Here is an 8,854-nt window from a genome sequence, read left to right as displayed (position 1 = left end):
CTTTTCTTGGATCTAAATAATACGAAACCTCGCTCTATGATTTGAAGTTAAAATCCTCAAATATGGTAAAATAGTGACTTTTTCACGTTAATCATGTAGTTTGATATTTCGCAAATATATTCATTTTTACCAATATTTCGATACTATTTCATTTAGAATCACGATATGTGATTTGGCCTTCAAATCTCAGAATTTCGCATAATATTGCATTTTAAGCAAGTTTTCTTGCATTTTGTTTCGTACGAAAAATCATCGCATTTAGCAATATTTTGACGTTTATCATCCCCTTTTCCTTTATGTGATTTAAACAAAATATCATCGAATTAGGCAATATTTTGACGTTTTTCCACGTTTTTGTGAATTTTCAGTCTATGGGAATTAATTCATTATATATACGCTAAAAATGATGCAAATACATAATTGATTAGATAATAACCTGAAATACTTCATTGTCAATCATCTATTTGTTTCTCGTTAAAATACTGAGTAAGATAATGAAAAGGGGAGAAGTTCGGTTTTTATTGTATATATCGAGGTTTCAGCCGGATTAGAGCGGTTTTACGTGTACATCTTCCATCGGTAATATAAACGGAAAATCAAGAACATTTTAGTTAATTCTAATAAAAACACATTGTTTTTTATCATTTGTATTGGAAACAACATTGTCATATATCTTTTCTTGGATCTAAATAATACGAAACCTCGCTCTATGATTTGAAGTTAAAATCCGCAAATATGGTTAAATAGTGCCTTTTGCACGTTAATAATGTAGTTTGATATTACGCAAATATATTCATTTTTACCAATATTTTGATACTATTTCATGTAGTATCACGATATGTGATTTGGCCTTCAAATCTCAGAATTTCGCATAATATTGCATTTTAAGCAAGTTTTCTTCCATTTGGTTTCGAACGAAAAATCATCGAATTTTGCAAAATTTTGACGTTTATCATCCCCTTTTCCATTATGGGATTTAAACAAAATATCATGGAATTACGCAATATTTTGCCGTTTTTCCACGTTTTTGTGAATTATCAGTTTATTGGTAATAATTCATTATATATACGATAAAAATGATGCAAACACATAATTGATTAGATAATAACCTTAAATACTTCATTTTTAATCAACCATTTTTTTCTCGTTAAAATACTGAGTAAGATATTGAAAAGGGGAAAAGTTCAGTTTTTATTGCATATATCGACGTTTCAGCCGGAATAGAGCGGTTTCGTGTACATCTTCCAACGGTAATATAAACGGAAAATCAGGAACATTTTAGTTAATTCTAATGAAAACATATTGGTTTTTATAATTTGTATTAGAAGCAACATTGTCATATGTCTTTTCTTGGATCTAAATAATACGAAACCTCGCTCTATGATTTGAAGTTAAAATCCTCATATATGGTTAAATAGTGACTTTTTTACGTTAATCATGTAGTTTGATATTACGCAAATATATTCATTTTTACCAATATTTTTATACTATTTCATGTAGTATCACGATCTGTGATTTGGCCTTCAAATCTCATAATTTCGCATAATATTGCATTTTAAGCAAGTTTTCTTGCATTTTGTTTCGTACGAAAAATCATCGAATTTAGCAATATTTTGACGTTTATCATCCCCTTTTCCTTTATGTTATTCAAACAAAATATCATCGAATTAGGCAATATTTTGCCGTTTTTCCACTTTTTTGTGAATTTTCAGTCTATGGGTATTAATTCATTATATATACGATAAAAATGATGCAAACACATAATTGAGTAGATAATAACCTTAAATATTTCATTTTCAATCATCTATTTGTTTCTCGTTAAAATACTGAGTAAGATATTGAAAAGGGGAGAAGTTCGGTTTTTATTGCATATATCGACGTTTCTGCCGGTTTAGAGCGGTTTTACGTGTACATCTTCCATCGGTAATATAAACGGAAAATCAAGAACATTTTAGTTAATTCTAATGAAAACACATTGTTTTTTATCATTTGTATTGGAAACAACATTGTCATATATCTTTTCTTGGATCTAAATAATACGAAACCTCGTTCTTTGATTTGAAGATAAAATCCTCAAATATGGTTAAATAGTGACTTTTTCACGCTAATCATGTAGTTTGATATTACGCAAATATATTCATTTTTACCAATATTTTGATACATGTAGTATCACGATATGTGAATTGGCCTTCAAATCTCAGAATTTCGCATAATATTGCATTTAAAGCAAGTTTTCTTGCATTTTGTTTCGTACGAAAAATTATCGAATTTAGCAATATTTTGACGTTTATCATCCCCTTTCCTTTATGGGATTTAAACAAAATATCATCGAATTAGGCAATATTTTGCCGTTTTTAAACGTTTTTGTGAATTATCAGTTTATTGGTATTAATTCATTATATATACGATAAAAATGATGCAAACACATAATTGATTAGATAATAACCTTAAATACTTCATTTTTAATCAATTATTTGTTTCTCGTTAAAATACTGCGTAAGATATTGAAAAGGGGAGAAGTTCGGTTTTTATTGCATATATCGACGTTTCAGCCGGATTAGAGCGGTTCACGTGTACATCTTCCATTGATAATATAAACGGAAAATCAGGAACATTTTAGTTAATTCTAATGAAAACACATTGATTTTTATCATTTGTATTGGAAACAACATTGTCATGTCTTTTCTTGGATCTAAATAATACGAAACCTCGCTCTATGATTTGAAGTTAAAATCCTCAAATATGGTAAAATAGTGACTTTTTCACGTTAATCATGTAGTTTGATATTTCGCAAATATATTCATTTTTACCAATATTTCGATACTATTTCATTTAGAATCACGATATGTGATTTGGCCTTCAAATCTCAGAATTTCGCATAATATTGCATTTTAAGCAAGTTTTCTTGCATTTTGTTTCGTACGAAAAATCATCGAATTTAGCAATATTTTGACGTTTATCATCCCCTTTTCCTTTATGTGATTTAAACAAAATATCATCGAATTAGGCAATATTTTGACGTTTTTCCACGTTTTTGTGAATTTTCAGTCTATGGGAATTAATTCATTATATATACGCTAAAAATGATGCAAATACATAATTGATTAGATAATAACCTTAAATACTTCATTGTCAATCATCTATTTGTTTCTCGTTAAAATACTGAGTAAGATAATGAAAAGGGGAGAAGTTCGGTTTTTATTGTATATATCGAGGTTTCAGCCGGATTAGAGCGGTTTTACGTGTACATCTTCCATCGGTAATATAAACGGAAAATCAAGAACATTTTAGTTAATTCTAATGAAAACACATTGTTTTTTATCATTTGTATTGGAAACAACATTGTCATATATCTTTTCTTGGATCTAAATAATACGAAACCTCGCTCTATGATTTGAAGTTAAAATCCGCAAATATGGTTAAATAGTGCCTTTTTCACGTTAATAATGTAGTTTGATATTACGCAAATATATTCATTTTTACCAATATTTTGATACTATTTCATGTAGTATCACGATATGTGATTTGGCCTTCAAATCTCAGAATTTCGCATAATATTGCATTTTAAGCAAGTTTTCTTCCATTTGGTTTCGAACGAAAAATCATCGAATTTTGCAAAATTTTGACGTTTATCATCCCCTTTTCCATTATGGGATTTAAACAAAATATCATGGAATTACGCAATCTTTTGCCGTTTTTCCACGTTTTTGTGAATTATCAGTTTATTGGTAATAATTCATTATATATACGATAAAAATGATGCAAACACATAATTGATTAGATAATAACCTTAAATACTTCATTTTTAATCAACCATTTTTTTCTCGTTAAAATACTGAGTAAGATATTGAAAAGGGGAAAAGTTCAGTTTTTATTGCATATATCGACGTTTCAGCCGGAATAGAGCGGTTTCGTGTACATCTTCCAACGGTAATATAAACGGAAAATCAGGAACATTTTAGTTAATTCTAATGAAAACATATTGGTTTTTATAATTTGTATTAGAAGCAACATTGTCATATGTCTTTTCTTGGATCTAAATAATACGAAACCTCGCTCTATGATTTGAAGTTAAAATCCTCATATATGGTTAAATAGTGACTTTTTTACGTTAATCATGTAGTTTGATATTACGCAAATATATTCATTTTTACCAATATTTTTATACTATTTCATGTAGTATCACGATCTGTGATTTGGCCTTCAAATCTCATAATTTCGCATAATATTGCATTTTAAGCAAGTTTTCTTGCATTTTGTTTCGTACGAAAAATCATCGAATTTAGCAATATTTTGACGTTTATCATCCCCTTTTCCTTTATGTTATTCAAACAAAATATCATCGAATTAGGCAATATTTTGCCGTTTTTCCACTTTTTTGTGAATTTTCAGTCTATGGGTATTAATTCATTATATATACGATAAAAATGATGCAAACACATAATTGAGTAGATAATAACCTTAAATATTTCATTTTCAATCATCTATTTGTTTCTCGTTAAAATACTGAGTAAGATATTGAAAAGGGGAGAAGTTCGGTTTTTATTGCATATATCGACGTTTCTGCCGGTTTAGAGCGGTTTTACGTGTACATCTTCCATCGGTAATATAAACGGAAAATCAAGAACATTTTAGTTAATTCTAATGAAAACACATTGTTTTTTATCATTTGTATTGGAAACAACATTGTCATATATCTTTTCTTGGATCTAAATAATACGAAACCTCGTTCTTTGATTTGAAGATAAAATCCTCAAATATGGTTAAATAGTGACTTTTTCACGCTAATCATGTAGTTTGATATTACGCAAATATATTCATTTTTACCAATATTTTGATACATGTAGTATCACGATATGTGAATTGGCCTTCAAATCTCAGAATTTCGCATAATATTGCATTTAAAGCAAGTTTTCTTGCATTTTGTTTCGTACGAAAAATTATCGAATTTAGCAATATTTTGACGTTTATCATCCCCTTTCCTTTATGGGATTTAAACAAAATATCATCGAATTAGGCAATATTTTGCCGTTTTTAAACGTTTTTGTGAATTATCAGTTTATTGGTATTAATTCATTATATATACGATAAAAATGATGCAAACACATAATTGATTAGATAATAACCTTAAATACTTCATTTTTAATCAATTATTTGTTTCTCGTTAAAATACTGCGTAAGATATTGAAAAGGGGAGAAGTTCGGTTTTTATTGCATATATCGACGTTTCAGCCGGATTAGAGCGGTTCACGTGTACATCTTCCATTGGTAATATAAACGGAAAATCAGGAACATTTTAGTTAATTCTAATGAAAACACATTGATTTTTATCATTTGTATTGGAAACAACATTGTCATGTCTTTTCTTGGATCTAAATAATACGAAACCTCGCTCTATGATTTGAAGTTAAAATCCTCAAATATGGTAAAATAGTGACTTTTTCACGTTAATCATGTAGTTTGATATTTCGCAAATATATTCATTTTTACCAATATTTCGATACTATTTCATTTAGAATCACGATATGTGATTTGGCCTTCAAATCTCAGAATTTCGCATAATATTGCATTTTAAGCAAGTTTTCTTGCATTTTGTTTCGTACGAAAAATCATCGAATTTAGCAATATTTTGACGTTTATCATCCCCTTTTCCTTTATGTGATTTAAACAAAATATCATCGAATTAGGCAATATTTTGACGTTTTTCCACGTTTTTGTGAATTTTCAGTCTATGGGAATTAATTCATTATATATACGCTAAAAATGATGCAAATACATAATTGATTAGATAATAACCTTAAATACTTCATTGTCAATCATCTATTTGTTTCTCGTTAAAATACTGAGTAAGATAATGAAAAGGGGAGAAGTTCGGTTTTTATTGTATATATCGAGGTTTCAGCCGGATTAGAGCGGTTTTACGTGTACATCTTCCATCGGTAATATAAACGGAAAATCAAGAACATTTTAGTTAATTCTAATGAAAACACATTGTTTTTTATCATTTGTATTGGAAACAACATTGTCATATATCTTTTCTTGGATCTAAATAATACGAAACCTCGCTCTATGATTTGAAGTTAAAATCCGCAAATATGGTTAAATAGTGCCTTTTTCACGTTAATAATGTAGTTTGATATTACGCAAATATATTCATTTTTACCAATATTTTGATACTATTTCATGTAGTATCACGATATGTGATTTGGCCTTCAAATCTCAGAATTTCGCATAATATTGCATTTTAAGCAAGTTTTCTTCCATTTGGTTTCGAACGAAAAATCATCGAATTTTGCAAAATTTTGACGTTTATCATCCCCTTTTCCATTATGGGATTTAAACAAAATATCATGGAATTACGCAATATTTTGCCGTTTTTCCACGTTTTTGTGAATTATCAGTTTATTGGTAATAATTCATTATATATACGATAAAAATGATGCAAACACATAATTGATTAGATAATAACCTTAAATACTTCATTTTTAATCAACCATTTTTTTCTCGTTAAAATACTGAGTAAGATATTGAAAAGGGGAAAAGTTCAGTTTTTATTGCATATATCGACGTTTCAGCCGGAATAGAGCGGTTTCGTGTACATCTTCCAACGGTAATATAAACGGAAAATCAGGAACATTTTAGTTAATTCTAATGAAAACATATTGGTTTTTATAATTTGTATTAGAAGCAACATTGTCATATGTCTTTTCTTGGATCTAAATAATACGAAACCTCGCTCTATGATTTGAAGTTAAAATCCTCATATATGGTTAAATAGTGACTTTTTTACGTTAATCATGTAGTTTGATATTACGCAAATATATTCATTTTAACCAATATTTTTATACTATTTCATGTAGTATCACGATCTGTGATTTGGCCTTCAAATCTCAGAATTTCGCATAATATTGCATTTTAAGCAAGTTTTCTTGCATTTTGTTTCGTACGAAAAATCATCGAATTTAGCAATATTTTGACGTTTATCATCCCCTTTTCCTTTATGTTATTTAAACAAAATATCATCGAATTAGGCAATATTTTGCCGTTTTTCCACTTTTTTGTGAATTTTCAGTCTATGGGTATTAATTCATTATATATACGATAAAAATGATGCAAACACATAATTGAGTAGATAATAACCTTAAATACTTCATTTTTAATCAATTATTTGTTTCTCGTTAAAATACTGAGTAAGATATTGAAAAGGGGAGAAGTTCGGTTTTTATTGCATATATCGACGTTTCAGCCGGATTAGAGCGGTTTACGTGTACATCTTCCATTGGTAATATAAACGGAAAATCAGGAACATTGTAGTTAATTCTAATGAAAACACATTGATTTTTATCATTTGTATTGGAAACAACATTGTCATGTCTTTTCTTGGATCTAAATAATACGAAACCTCGCTCTATGATTTGAAGTTAAAATCCTCAAATATGGTAAAATAGTGACTTTTTCACGTTAATCATGTAGTTTGATATTTCGCAAATATATTCATTTTTACCAATATTTCGATACTATTTCATGTAGTATCACGATATGTGATTTGGCCTTCAAATCTCAGAATTTCGCATAATATTGCATTTTAAGCAAGTTTTCTTGCATTTTGTTTCGTACGAAAAATCATCGAATTTAGCAATATTTTGACGTTTATCATCCCCTTTTCCTTTATGTGATTTAAACAAAATATCATCGAATTAGGCAATATTTTGACGTTTTTCCACGTTTTTGTGAATTTTCAGTCTATGGGAATTAATTCATTATATATACGCTAAAAATGATGCAAATACATAATTGATTAGATAATAACCTTAAATACTTCATTGTCAATCATCTATTTGTTTCTCGTTAAAATACTGAGTAAGATAATGAAAAGGGGAGAAGTTCGGTTTTTATTGTATATATCGAGGTTTCAGCCGGATTAGAGCGGTTTTACGTGTACATCTTCCATCGGTAATATAAACGGAAAATCAAGAACATTTTAGTTAATTCTAATGAAAACACATTGTTTTTTATCATTTGTATTGGAAACAACATTGTCATATATCTTTCTTGGATCTAAATAATACGAAACCTCGTTCTTTGATTTGAAGATAAAATCCTCAAATATGGTTAAATAGTGACTTTTTCACGCTAATCATGTAGTTTGATATTACGCAAATATATTCATTTTTACCAATATTTTGATACATGTAGTATCACGATATGTGAATTGGCCTTCAAATCTCAGAATTTTGCATAATATTGCATTTAAAGCAAGTTTTCTTGCATTTTGTTTCGTACGAAAAATCATCGAATTTAGCAATATTTTGACGTTTATCATCCCTTTTCCTTTATGGGATTTAAACAAAATATCATCAAATTAGGCAATATTTTGCCGTTTTTAAACGTTTTTGTGAATTATCAGTTTATTGGTATTAATTCATTATATATACGATAAAAATGATGCAAACACATAATTGATTAGATAATAACCTTAAATACTTCATTTTTAATCAATTATTTGTTTCTCGTTAAAATACTGCGTAAGATATTGAAAAGGGGAGAAGTTCGGTTTTTATTGCATGTATCGACGTTTCAGCCGGATTAGAGCGGTTTACGTGTACATCTTCCATTGGTAATATAAACGGAAAAATCAGGAACATTTTAGTTAATTCTAATGAAAACACATTGTTTTTTATAATTTGTATTGGAAACAACATTGTCATATATCTTTTCTTGGATCTAAATAATACGAAACCTCGCTTTATGATTTGAAGTTAAAATCCGCAAATATGGTTAAATAGTGACTTTTTCACGTTAATAATGTAGTTTGATATTACGCAAATATATTCATTTTTAACCAATATTTTGA

Source organism: Procambarus clarkii, chromosome 82 (genome assembly GCF_040958095.1).
Source record: "Procambarus clarkii isolate CNS0578487 chromosome 82, FALCON_Pclarkii_2.0, whole genome shotgun sequence".
Classification (NCBI taxonomy): Eukaryota; Metazoa; Arthropoda; class Malacostraca; order Decapoda; family Cambaridae; genus Procambarus; species Procambarus clarkii.
This window is presented reverse-complemented; position numbering follows the sequence as displayed.